We start from the raw sequence: 12,787 nt of genomic DNA, 5'->3' as shown, positions 1-12,787 counted from the left end.
TAACTCCTGCATTTATAATTGTGTACTTCTTGTAGTAGGAGGCCGCTAATTCATTCCTGGCTGCACAGACTCGAAATAACCACACAGAAACTGTATTAATTGAGTCACTGCTTTTCTCATTAGCTCTAGCTTCTTATTGTCTAACTCTTACATCTCAATTTAACCCATTTCTATTAATCTGTATATCACCACGAGGCTGTGCTTACCAGGGAAAGTTCTGTCCAGCATCTTTCTCTGGCAGGGCTACATGGCTTCTCTTGACTCTGCCTTCTTTCTCCAAGCATTCAGTTTAGTTTTTCCCTCCTAGTTCTATTCTGCTAAGCCACTGGCTGAAACAGCTTCTTTATTAACCAATGGTATTCACAGCATACAGAGGAGACTCCCTCATCAACTCCCCTTTTCTGTCTAAATAAAAAGAAAGATTTTAACTTTAACATAGCAATTACATATATCAAAAATAATTACAATTACAATATTTATGCTTTATCTTTTATCATAACTAAGGAAAACTATAACTATAGTTATCTATTCTATTACAGCTCCATCACAGACTCCAGAAGGATATACTATTTCCTAAGTAAACAGGAAGTGCATTGTAAACAACTTCCAAAACTCTAGAAATGACAAAGACACCTCGCTGCCTGGACAGTCAGCCAAAGTTCTTCTGTATCATTGGAGCATCTATCTTCAGCCTACTGGCCCATAGTCTCTGGCAGACTTTTCCATGAAGCAGGAAATTTCAAAGACAGTTCCGCCTATATTGGCAGTTTGTCAGTCACCATTTTACTGTGTCCTGCAGAGTGTCTGACAGACTCTTTCATGACACAGGAAGCCTGCAGGGGCAATCTCACCTTTAGGCAAGTTCAGCAGTCATTTTTCTGTGGGTCCTGCATGTCCAGTTCATACAGCATACCACTAAGCAGTCCAGACAAGAGCAGTACTTTGCCCAAATGGCTAACAAACTCATAAGGACCCCCTTCGATGCCCATCTTCCAATTGAAGTTATTGGTGCTGCTAGGAGCAGATGTGTCTCATTGTTATGAAAAGTCCTAAGTTATTAAAACATTTTAAATGCCATATTCTGAAGGTCTCTGGAAGATTTGAAGAATACCTATCTAACTGAAATATATCTCCATATATCTAGAAAGCCTAACTAACATGACTACAAGCTTTTGATTATCTATTAACTTATATTTTTAATTATACATTACATATTACAAAGTATTCATCTCTATATCATATCCATATCATTGCATTGGTATGAATCTTGGTTTATTGATACAAATTTGATGTCAATCTTGTTATATGTATTTTTCTGCTCTTGATTGAGGTATTGTTTTTGTGCAGCTCATTTAAAAATGTAATGTATAATTAAGAAATATAGGTCAATAGATAATCATCTTTAATAGTCAAGCTTGTAGTCATGTTAGGTTTCCTAGATATAGAGAGATATATTTCAGTTAGATGGGTATTCTTCAAATCTTTCAGAGACCTTCAGAATATGGCATTTAAAATGTTTTAATAACTTAAGACTTTTCATGACAATGAGACACGTCTGCTCCTGGCAGCACCAATCTACTTCAAGAGGAAGATGGGCATCGAAGAAGCTCCTTATGGAGTTTGTTAGCCATTTGGGCAAAATACTGCTCTTGTCTGGACTGCTTAGTGGTATGCTGTATGAACTGGACATGCAGGACCCACAGAAAAATGACTGCTGAACTTGACTAAAGGCTAGACAGTCCTTCAGGGTTCCTGTGTCATAAAAGAGTCTGCCAGACATTCTGCAGGACACAGTAAAATGGTGACTGACAAACTGCCAATATAGGCAGAACTGTCTTTGAAATTTCCTGCTTCATGGAAAAGTCTGCCTGTAGTCTGAAAATGGGTGCCTGTAACATTACCAAAGAACTTTGGGTGACTGTCCAGGCAGCGAGATGTCTCTGTGATTTTTAGAGTTTTGGAAGTTGTTTACAATGCATTTCCTGTTTTCTTAGGTTATATATCCTTCTGGAGTCTTCGATGGAGTTGAAGAATAGATAGTTATAGTTTTCCTTAATTATGATAAAAGATAAAATATATATAAATATTATAACTGTAATTCTTTTTTGATACCTGTTTTGTTTTTTGTAATTACTATGTTAAAGTTAAAACCTTCCTTTTTTTAAACAGAAAAGGGGAGATGATGTTGGAAGTCCTTCTGTGTATGTGTTACTTTTATTGGTTAATGAATAAAGAAGCTGTTTTGGGCCTGTGATAGGGTAGAACAGAGGTAGGTGGGGAAAACTTAACTGAATGCTGGGAGAAAAAAGGGCAGAGTCAGGGAGAAGCCATGTAGTGCCACCTGAGACAGATGCAAGAACTCTACCCAGTAAGCCACAACCTCATGGCAATACACAGATTAATGGATATGGGTTAATTTAAGATATAAGTTATCCAGAAATATGCTTAAGTTTTTCGCCAAACAATATTGCAAATAATATGGTTTCTATGTGGTTATTTTGGGAGTCTGGGCAGCTGGGTAACGAACAAGCAGCTTCCTGCTACAGCTTCTGAGTAATCTACTTACCTCTCTGGCCTGGATTTACTATTTTAATATGTGAAAATAACAATACACATCTATACATTGTTGGTACATATTAAACAACCTATTAAATGAAAAAAATCATACCTAGAACTTAGTACTAAATCCATATGAGTTTATAAGCTGTATTATTGTGTGCACATGAGATAATAGTATGTACTAGTGTAAATGCATTATGTGTTGCATAGTTGGCAAGCACTCCCTGAAGCAGCAACCACACAGTGTGGTGTAGTCTTAAAAAATGTTCACCAGAACAACAGCATCTGTTTTACTTAAGAAGTTTTTGAAATGTAAGTTTCCAGGTATAGTCTCAGGCCTGAATCAGAAACTTCCATGAAGACCCAGCTATAGATAACAGACCTTCCAGGTAATCGTGATACACATGTACATCAATAGCCATGGGCATAATCCAAAGAATCAACCAGCAAAGAGAGGACCTGTGTTCTAATCACAGTCTTAGAGTAAAGTCGACAAACATGGAAGTACAAAGACCTCTGATAATGGTTTTACATGTAAGCCAGTGGTTTTCAAGCTGTGGGCCGCGACCCCGATGGGAGTCAAACAGCCCTTTCACGGGGGTAGTGTATCAGATACCCTGCAAATACGATATCTGTATTGCAATTCATAACAGTAACAAAATGGCAGCTGTGAAATGGCAACAAAGATAATAACTATGTTTGGGGGTCACCACCACATGAGGAACCGTATTCAAGGGTCACAGGGTGAGAACCACTGTAATAAGCTGGGAGAATCCTAGCAAAACTGTCAGAAGCGACTTCCCCAGAACTCTAGAAATTAACCAACAGCCTACAACATTCAAAAAGGTTGTTTATCAAGACAGTTTGCAGCACAGCAAGCTCGGTGGTGGGTGGACTTGCTGCATTCCACCTGTTGTTGTGTTCCAGTTGCTCTTTGCATGTGACCGAAGTGACTTGGTGATTTGAGGGGATTTCTACAGAGGTTCTTCTTTGTAGCATTCCTGATGAGGGTTTTAAAAACATTCCCTTGGACAGTTTCGAACCCAAATCTTTGTCTCCTGGTCACTGTCTGCCTGGACTTCTCTTTGGCATGTTTCGGCCAATGTCGGGATGAGTGGGAAGTGTAGGTCAAGTGTTTTCATTTATCGCCGAAGCATTGTTAACTCCTTGGTGCGCTCAGACCTTCATCATATGGATTTCCCTGCTCTCATCTTTTCTTCCAGAAAGAAGATTGTTCTGAGCAGAGTTATCAGTAGCAGGTACAACCAGGAGCCCACAGATAGGAGTTTTGAATTTTTAGCAGGGAAACACATTTTTGGCTCAGATACATATTTCTTCAACAATAGAATTCCTTCCAAATCTTGGTAAACTTCTGATTCATTCCCTTCCTGGTAGTGATGTGGGATGTCCTTTTATATGCTGTGAATATATTTTATTATCATTGGCTAATAAAGGAGCTGCTTTGGCCTATGACAGGGTAGAATATAGGTAGGCAGGAAATTCAAAGCTAAAGGAAAAAAGAAGGTGGAGTCAGAGAGATGCCAGCAGCCGCCCAAGAAGCAAGATGTGAGGTAACAGGTCATGAGCCTTGCAGTAAAATATAGAATAATATAAATGGATTAATTTAAGTTGTAAGAAGTAGTTGATAAAAAGGCCCAAAGGTTTGTGATTAATATTAAACCTTAGAGTGGTAATTCAGGAACTGGCGGGCAGGAGAGAAACCTTCAGTTACAAGGTAGTTTTGTGAGTCATTAGCCACCTTCAGTTTTCTTTACCCCGAATTTAATTCTCATCTGGCTTAATTCTTGGCTTCCTTGCCTGTCTTGGTGGGGGTGGGGGGGGGGATGCAGGCCTGAGTCTTGGTTAGACTGTTGGTTAAAACCTCCCCTTGTCTGTTTACCTTACAGTTTGGAGGTGCATGTTTCTATTCATTTCTAGTTCAGATTTTTTGGAATTTGTTTAATTACCATTTTTAAAAGTAGCCTCTTCTTGCCTGGGCTCATCTGATTCATCTTGCCCTTTGCTAGAGAGCCTCAGTAATACCAGTTTCTAGGCCTCTGCTTCTGGAGTTACAGATGCCACAGGAGCTGCCTCTACCTCCACATCTCACCATGGTGTTAGCTAGCATTGTTTTTGTTCTGTTTTCATTTTGTTTATTTATTTCAGGCGTATGTGTGTTTACCTACATATATGCATATGTACCATGCATGTACCTGGTGTGTATGGAATGTGGGTGATATTTTGTTTGTGCTATAACAAATAAGCTTGCCTGAAGATCACAGTGTGGAGCTAAGCCATACTAGTTAGCCATAGAGGCTAAGCAGTGGTGGCACATGCCTTAAATCACCTTTAATCCCAGCACTTGGAGACAGAGGCAGACGGATGTCTGTGAGTTCAAGCCCACCCTGGGCTACACAAGACTGATCCAGTCCATGTTAGCTACTTTAACCTAATTCTTTGAGACTCTAGCTTGTATACCCATCATTTCATCATCAGATGCCAAAGTCCTCGAACACGTTTCTTCTAAGAAACCGTGTCGTAATTAAGCACTCTAGCTAATATCTTTTCAAGACTGAAATGATATTGCTTAATCCTGTAGAACTCATGGAGTTGACCTAGTGGTAGGAGAGTGTGGGAGATGGGAGAAGCTCTTCTTTATGCTGTAATTCAGATGCCTTATGTGACCCGCTGAGTCGTGGTTGAGGGCCCAGGAAATAGTTTGTAAAAATAAATTAGAAACACTGTATCAATTGCATCTTCTGACATCCTTTGTCCTGTAGATTATATCTGTACTTCTGAAACTGCTGTCACCAGCCAAGCGATATCAGCATCACCCAGAAATTGTTAGAAAACTCAAATTTGGAGGCTGCCTCTCACATCAACAGACAAGTTAAATCAGGCACAGTGGAAGTGGGGCTTGGTAATTTGTACTTAGTGAGCTCCACCGCTAACTCTAATTCAGGGTTGATTTTGAGAAACACTGAGTTATACTGAACATCAGCATCAGGTTGAGATCAACAAAAATAAGATTTTTGACCCTCCCCTTTTGTAGAGTTTAAGTACAGTTACATGGCAACTGTCGTGTGCAACATGGAAAGAAGGTTTGCGCACACGTGTGTGTGTGTGTGTGTGTGTGTGTGTGTGTGTGTGTGTCTGGAATAGATTAAAAACATTTGCTTCCTCAGTCTTCAGTGCAGCCTCCTAAAGACTTTCCTATTCTGGAGTCATTGGAAAGCTGAGAAATTTGCTTAGATCCTTTCCTTCCAGACTTCCACCTATAATGCAGGTTCTGCCAATTAGAGGCACTCGTGTAAGATTTGGAAGGTAAATGTTAGCATCATAAGTCCATGTAGGGAGCAAATGAAGTCCTGAGTGAATATGTGTGTTGTGAACATGAGCACAGTCATGGCAAGGAGCAACGCTTCAGTCCTATGGGAGTGGCATAGCCTTCCCTGAATGGGGTGCAGAGGGATGGCATGGCCTTCCTTGGCTCCAAGGGCAAATGCTGAAAACATCCAGGTAATATCCCCCCCACACCCTCCACATGTATGGGTCATTTTTATGACCTGAAGACTGCTCCCCACAGAGATTGCTCCTAGGAGACTAGCTAACCCCGCCTGCTTGTTTATCTATATGTAATAACCCTGTCTACCTGTTCAGGTGTATATAATAAACACACCTAACTTCTGGGATGCTGCAACTTCTACAGCAGATAGCCCGGACCACTGGTTCCCAGCTTTTCTGTGTCCATGTGTCTGTGCTTTCTTCAGTCCCTCGCAGCCCCAGCTAGGACCGTACCCAGGCTGTGCAAGGATGTGATCAAGGCTAGCAATCACCTCCAGGGGCTGTGGAGGAGAGCCAGCCTGCTGTCTGGTACAGGGCTCTGTGAAAGCGCAGGATTAGGGGTAGAGACGCCCACTCTGCTGCTGTGGCTTCTGCTGGGAATGGTTTGCACAAGGTGGGCTTTGCAGAGCTGAGTTTCCCTGAGCTAACACCAGTTCTTGGGACTCTGGGCTTTTTGTTTGCTTTTCTTTTATTCTTGTGGGAAGGATAGATGTTCTCTTGGTAGCCTAGTGTGACTTTGATGTAATTTTATATTTACTTATATATGTGTGTATCTTATATATAAATGAATTTTATTTATATGTAATTTAATAGATTCTTACATTTGAATCTGTTCTACCAGTCTTCTCTAAAGTAGTGTGAACCTTGCCTAAACTTGCTAGAATGATTCTAAGTGACCCAGTTTTCCTTTTGAAACACTGAGGTATAGTGCTATTATGTATATGAACTAAAATTTTATGATTTATTCTGAATGTGGGTCGCTTTTGATTTTCTTGCTGGGCACTGGGTAAATCATTCTGTGTAAAGGCTTACATCTAAAGGGAAACTTTTCTAGAGTTGCCTCCTGTCTCTTTATACTTTCATATTCTTCTTTAACACCACCCTTTCATCTTTTTGTGCCTTTCTGAGAGCATTCAAAACTCTATATACTTAATTGCTTCTTTTGACTTGTTATTTCACTCACTGTATTTTTCATTTCTATGATTACTTTTTATAACACTTTCTTTATGAGCATAATATTATCTTTTATTTCTCCAAAGATTCAAATAAAGGTTTCCTTTTCATTTTGAAGGTTCCCTCTTTTCTCTAGAATGAATTCATCTATTTCAGCGCCCTTGTTAGCATCTTTCCGCTTTAGCATTCCTCTTTCTTCATGTGCATGTTATAATTGGTTTGCGTCTGGATCTGAAAATAACACACTTATTGGAAATTCTGTGACTTTGGATCTGCCCTTACTTTAAGAGTAGTTGTTTTGAGTTTGTAGCTTTCATGTCTGAATCCATCAGTAATACTCAAAACTATTTTCTAAAAATGTGTTGCTATCTCTGTATTGATGCCTCCCAAATAGTATAATGCCAAAACTGTGAATTAGGATATTAAACTTATTTAAAGTGGATTTTTTTTAGCCTTTGTCTGTCTGAGAGAAAAGAGATTTGCTTTTTAAATGTTTTCACACTCAGCATCATGCAGTGCTCCGTTGTCCAGTCTGCCAGCTCACATAGCTGTGGGGCACTTCAGACATCACACATCTTACTAAGATACATGGGAATAAGAGCAATAAAAAGTACAAAACATTTTTTTTTAAAAAAATATATGTTACTAACAACTTCTACATTAAGTATTAATACTTTATGTTAGATTTTAAATTTAGTTTTATCATCCTTTTTGCTTTTGAAGTTGGGCTACTGGAAAACTACAAATGATGTGTGTGATCCGACCCGTTCTGATGGACCTGTTTTCAGTCCAGGTCTTTCTTACTGCTGACTGATGAAGCAACAAAACCTAGGATTCTAAAATCCTAAACAGCTCGGGAGCAGCTTAACTCTCCTTGTTCTCTGCTTCCACTACGACCCGTTTCCAAGTTGTTTTGAGTTTGTAGCTGTCATGTCTGAATCCATCAGTAATACTCAAAACTATTTTCTAAAAATGTGTTGCTCTCTCTGGGTTGATGTCTCCCTTCCCATTATCTTCGGGACTCTGACGTTTGGTTAGAAAGTTCACTACTATTATTCCAGTGTATTCAGGAGGAATAAGAGATAGCATGCTATTTTGAACACATACATTGGCAAATAGATTATCCAAGCCTAGCGGGCATACTCTGGGTTGTATGCCCATGTGAGTCTTGAGCACTGGCAAGAATAGAATGCGGTAGACAGTAGAGATTCTGTCAACTCATAATGAATCCTATACTTTTAAGGGGAAGATGTCAAACTTAAAGTGACTACTCATATGTCCTCATGTTGAGAACAGTAACGGGGTTGTAATAGAAACTGGCTGGTTAAAGAACAAAAGACAGAATTGAAAGGCTTATTTCTAAAAGACAGTTCCCAGAAGACTGGAGAGTCTGACTTGGGAAACTGGCAGGAGCAAAAGGAGGTTGGATATGTAACTTTATAGCTTGAGGCTTGAAGCATAGCCAAACTGGCAAGCACATTGCAGCCACTCCAGTGCATGGGATGGGATGAGCTGGCTTGCTCCAGTGCATGGGATGGGATGACCTGGCTTGCTCTGGTACAGGCTTGCAATAACTTGACTGCTCAAAACTGGCTGCTATTCTGCCAAAACAAATCCTTCTCTGACCATGCTTCTTTATCTCACCTGCTCCCTAGCCAAAGTCCCTGGAAAGGGTATCTCGTTACCAGAGCCTAAGTCATGTGCCAACCAAAAGAGGGACAGTGGTAGTTGATACTTTCTGATAGTATAATTAGAACGTCTGCTTCTGCATAAAATTTATACGGTATAATCCCACTCTTGGGAATTTACCCAAGAGATGCCCAATCATATTACAAAAGCATTTGTTCAACTATGTTTACAGCAGCATTATTTGTAATAGCCAGAACCTGGAAACAACCTAGATGCCCTTCAGTGGAAGAATGGATGAAGAAAGTGTGGAATATATACATATTAGAGTACTACTTGGCGGTAAAAAACAATGACATCTTGAATTTTGCATGCAAATGGATGGAAATAGAAAACACCATCCTGAGTGAGGTAACCCAGGCCCAAAAAGATGAACATGGGATGTACTCACTCATAATTGGTTTCTAGCCATAAATAAAGGACATTGAGCCTATAATTCGTAAAAAATCCTAGAGAAACTAAATAAGAAGGTGAATCCAAAGAAAAACATATAGTTATCCTCCTGGATATTGGAAGTAGACAAGATTGCCGGACAAAAAATGGGAACTTTGGGGTGGGGTGGGATGGGGGGATGGAGGGATGGGGAGAGAAAAGTGTGAAGTGGAGGATGGGAAGAGCTTGGGGGAATAGGATGGTTGGGATATAGGAAGGGTGGGTATGGGAACAAGGAATTATATATCTTAATTAAGGGAGCCATTCTAGGGTTGGCAGAGACTTGACTCTAGAGGGGTTCCCAGGTGTCCAGGAAGACGCCCCCAGCTAGGTCCTTGGGCAGCTGAGGAGAGGGTGCCAGAAATGTCCAGATCCTATTGCCATACTCATGAATATCTTGCATATCACCATAGAACCTTCACCTGGCATTGGATGGAGAAAATGACAGAGCCCCACATAGGAGCACTGGACTGAGCTCCCAAGGTCCCGATGAGGAGCAAAAGGAGGGAGATCATGAGCAAGGAAGTCAGGACCGTGAGGGGTGCGATCATCCATTGAGACGGTGGGACAGATCTAACAGGAGACCACCAAGTCCAGTTGGAATGGGACTGATGGAACAGGGGACCAAACCGGACTCTCTGAATGTGGCTGATGGTGGAGGAGGACTGAGAAACCAAGGACAACGGCAATGAGCTTGAACTCTACAGCACGGACGGGCTCACTGTGAGCCTTGTCAGTTTGGTTGCTCACCTTCCTGGACTTAGGGGGAGCTGGAAGGACCTTGAACTTAACATAGTGAAGGGAACCCTGATGGCTCTTTGGCTTGGAGAGGGAGGGAGTGGGGGTATGGGTGGAAGGGAGGGGAGGGAAGGGGGAGGAGGAGGGGAGGAGATGGAAATTTTTAATAAAAAAATGAGAAAAAAAATTTATACGGTAGGAATTCTTCAAATAGGAAGGAATTCAAATTCCAAAAGAAATGACAAACATCCATTGCAGGGCACCTAGCCAGTATTAAAACAGCATTTAGCATCAACTTTTTAATGTGTGGATGTTTAAGACACTTACCATATACATTTTAATTACAGTAATTGCAAAACACGGGGACAAAATAAGCTAATGGGATCCATAATACTTTATGATCTGAGTAGTGGAAAAAAATCAAAATCTAAAAAATTAGAAGAATTGACTGTCTTAGTTAGGGTTTCTGTTGCTGCAATTAAACATTAGGACCAAAATCAAGTTGGGGAGGAAAGGACTTTACTTGGCTTACACTTCCACAGCACTGTTCATCATTGAGGGAAGTCAGGACAGAAACTCAAGCAAGGCAGGAATCTTGATGCTGGAGCTGGTGCAGAGGCCGTGGAGGCGTGCTTCCAAATGGCTGGCTCCTCATTACTGGCTCAGCCTGCTTACAGAACCTGGGATCAGCAGCCCAGGGATGGTACCACCCATCATGGGCTGGGCCCTCCCCATCAATCACTAATTAAGAAAATGCCCTACAGCTGGATCCTTATGGGACATTTTCTCAATTGAGGTTTATTCCTTTCAGATGACTAGCTTGTGTCAAGTTGACATACAACTAGCCAGGACATTGGTACTGATTTTTTTTTTTTAATTCAACAGGAAGTCCTTCTCCAAGATTGTTTAACATTTAACAATATTTGTGGAGCTCACTGAAATAAAGTTTCACTTCAATTGTAAATCGTTAAAAGTGAAATGTTTGAAACTTTCTCTTTAGACAAGATTCCTTCTCACAACATATCCCCATGAGCTGTAGATCGGAGAGCTCAAAGTTCCAAGATCTATTCACACTTACGTCATCTGTTTTTCATACTGAATATTGTGGTTCCCTTGGCTCTTCTTTATATAAACGATAAAGGGAACTGAATGAAAAACACATTTTTCTTCCGTTATACTTAACCTTTTTTAAACACTTTTGTAACCAAATGTGTGAGTTTGTTTACTTTTCCTTACACTGGTTGATTCTCCAATACCAGCTAAGTATTTTACAACTCAACCAGGGCATTATCTACCTTGCACAACCTAAGGGCTGCCAAAGACTGCCTCCAGATTGAGATGCCAACCGGGTGAGATGCCAACCACCCCTGGGGAGTTGCCAAGTCACTCCTCTTCTTGCTTACTTGATTACATATCAGGGTTCCTACAACTAAGATGGGTGAGAGAACTCAGGGGCACATACTCACTCGTGTCTTCTAAGGAGTATGGTGAAGGATGCAGATAAACGCTACATGATCAAGTAGCCCGAACACAGAGTTACCTGTGAAGATGCTAGGTGCCCCGCTCTCAGTGTGTGCCTATATCCACTCAGTGAAAACTTTTGAACTTCCAACTCTGAGATTCCATGCTGGCTTCATGGGGTATCAACATGATCACGCTTAATAGTCAGACACTCTCATCTTCCTGGAGAAGGGGCGCACAGTGCGGGTGGGGTGGGAGGGGGCTGAAAATTCCAAACTGCCAATCATGATTGCTCTTTCTAGGCCAGCCCCTACCCTGAAACTATCCAGGACTCACAGTGAGCGACTCATCAGAACAAGAGAAATCCCTGTCATTGAGGAAATGAAGTTTGAGTCAGAAACCATGGCTAAAGACCAAATAACAAAATAAAAAAATCTGCCCACCACTGAAGCTTAGAGAATACCAAGGATTTTAGGGCCTGTGTGATAAAAAACTGAGGGAAAATTAAATTATATCTTATATTATATTGCAATATCGTATCACTTGATTCTAAGACCCATAGATTTTGTCTATCTTCCTCAGAAATGCTTGTCAATGCAACAATTAGGATATAGAACTTAGGCAAGTATTAGTAAACTTACTTCTTCAAGGAACTGAAAGTCTTACTCATATTTGAAAAAAATTAAAGATAAAGGTATATGTAAATCTATAATATAACACAAAACTGTATAATCTTCATCAATTATTTATGAAAAATAATGCTAATCTTAGACAACAAGAGTTGATTATCTGCTATGACATTTTGAGTAAAGGTCTCATATTCCTTCAGGAAAGGAAATATACTTTTTACCTTACTCATCTGCATATTTCACAAGAGTAAGAGATATGTCTATTCTCCTGAGTTGGCATTTATCAACATTTACACACACATACGTGCACTTACACAAACACACACAATGTGAAAATTTGCAGACTTTGAACAGCACTGATTAAACCTACATACAAATACTGGCTTTATCTTTTTCAGCTCTTAACTTTGGTTTGAGAGATTGGTGCTGTTGAGGATTCGGAATGACTCTTAAAAAACAAAACATAGCACTTCATATTTTTGCTAAATTATTTTAATCCAACTTGCCCAGATTGTTAAGCACCCAGTGTTGCCTCTAGTCTATGTTGCCAAAAGTTTGGAAATGTCAGCTTAGAAACAGGAGTAAGTAGCCACGAATTGCTTTTGTAGAATACCCTTTAATTTTGATTTGGACAGATACGAGTGTAGATAAGGACACCCGAAGAAGAGATATTTTGGACTGTGGGCCATTATTATGCAGATAAAATTCTGTTTTATTCAGGCATAACATCTCTCTCTCCTTTAGCCCAGATGGTAAAATGACTC

This window comes from Arvicola amphibius, chromosome 8 (genome assembly GCF_903992535.2).
Source record: "Arvicola amphibius chromosome 8, mArvAmp1.2, whole genome shotgun sequence".
NCBI lineage: Eukaryota > Metazoa > Chordata > Mammalia > Rodentia > Cricetidae > Arvicola > Arvicola amphibius.
Note: the sequence above shows the minus strand (reverse complement) of the source record.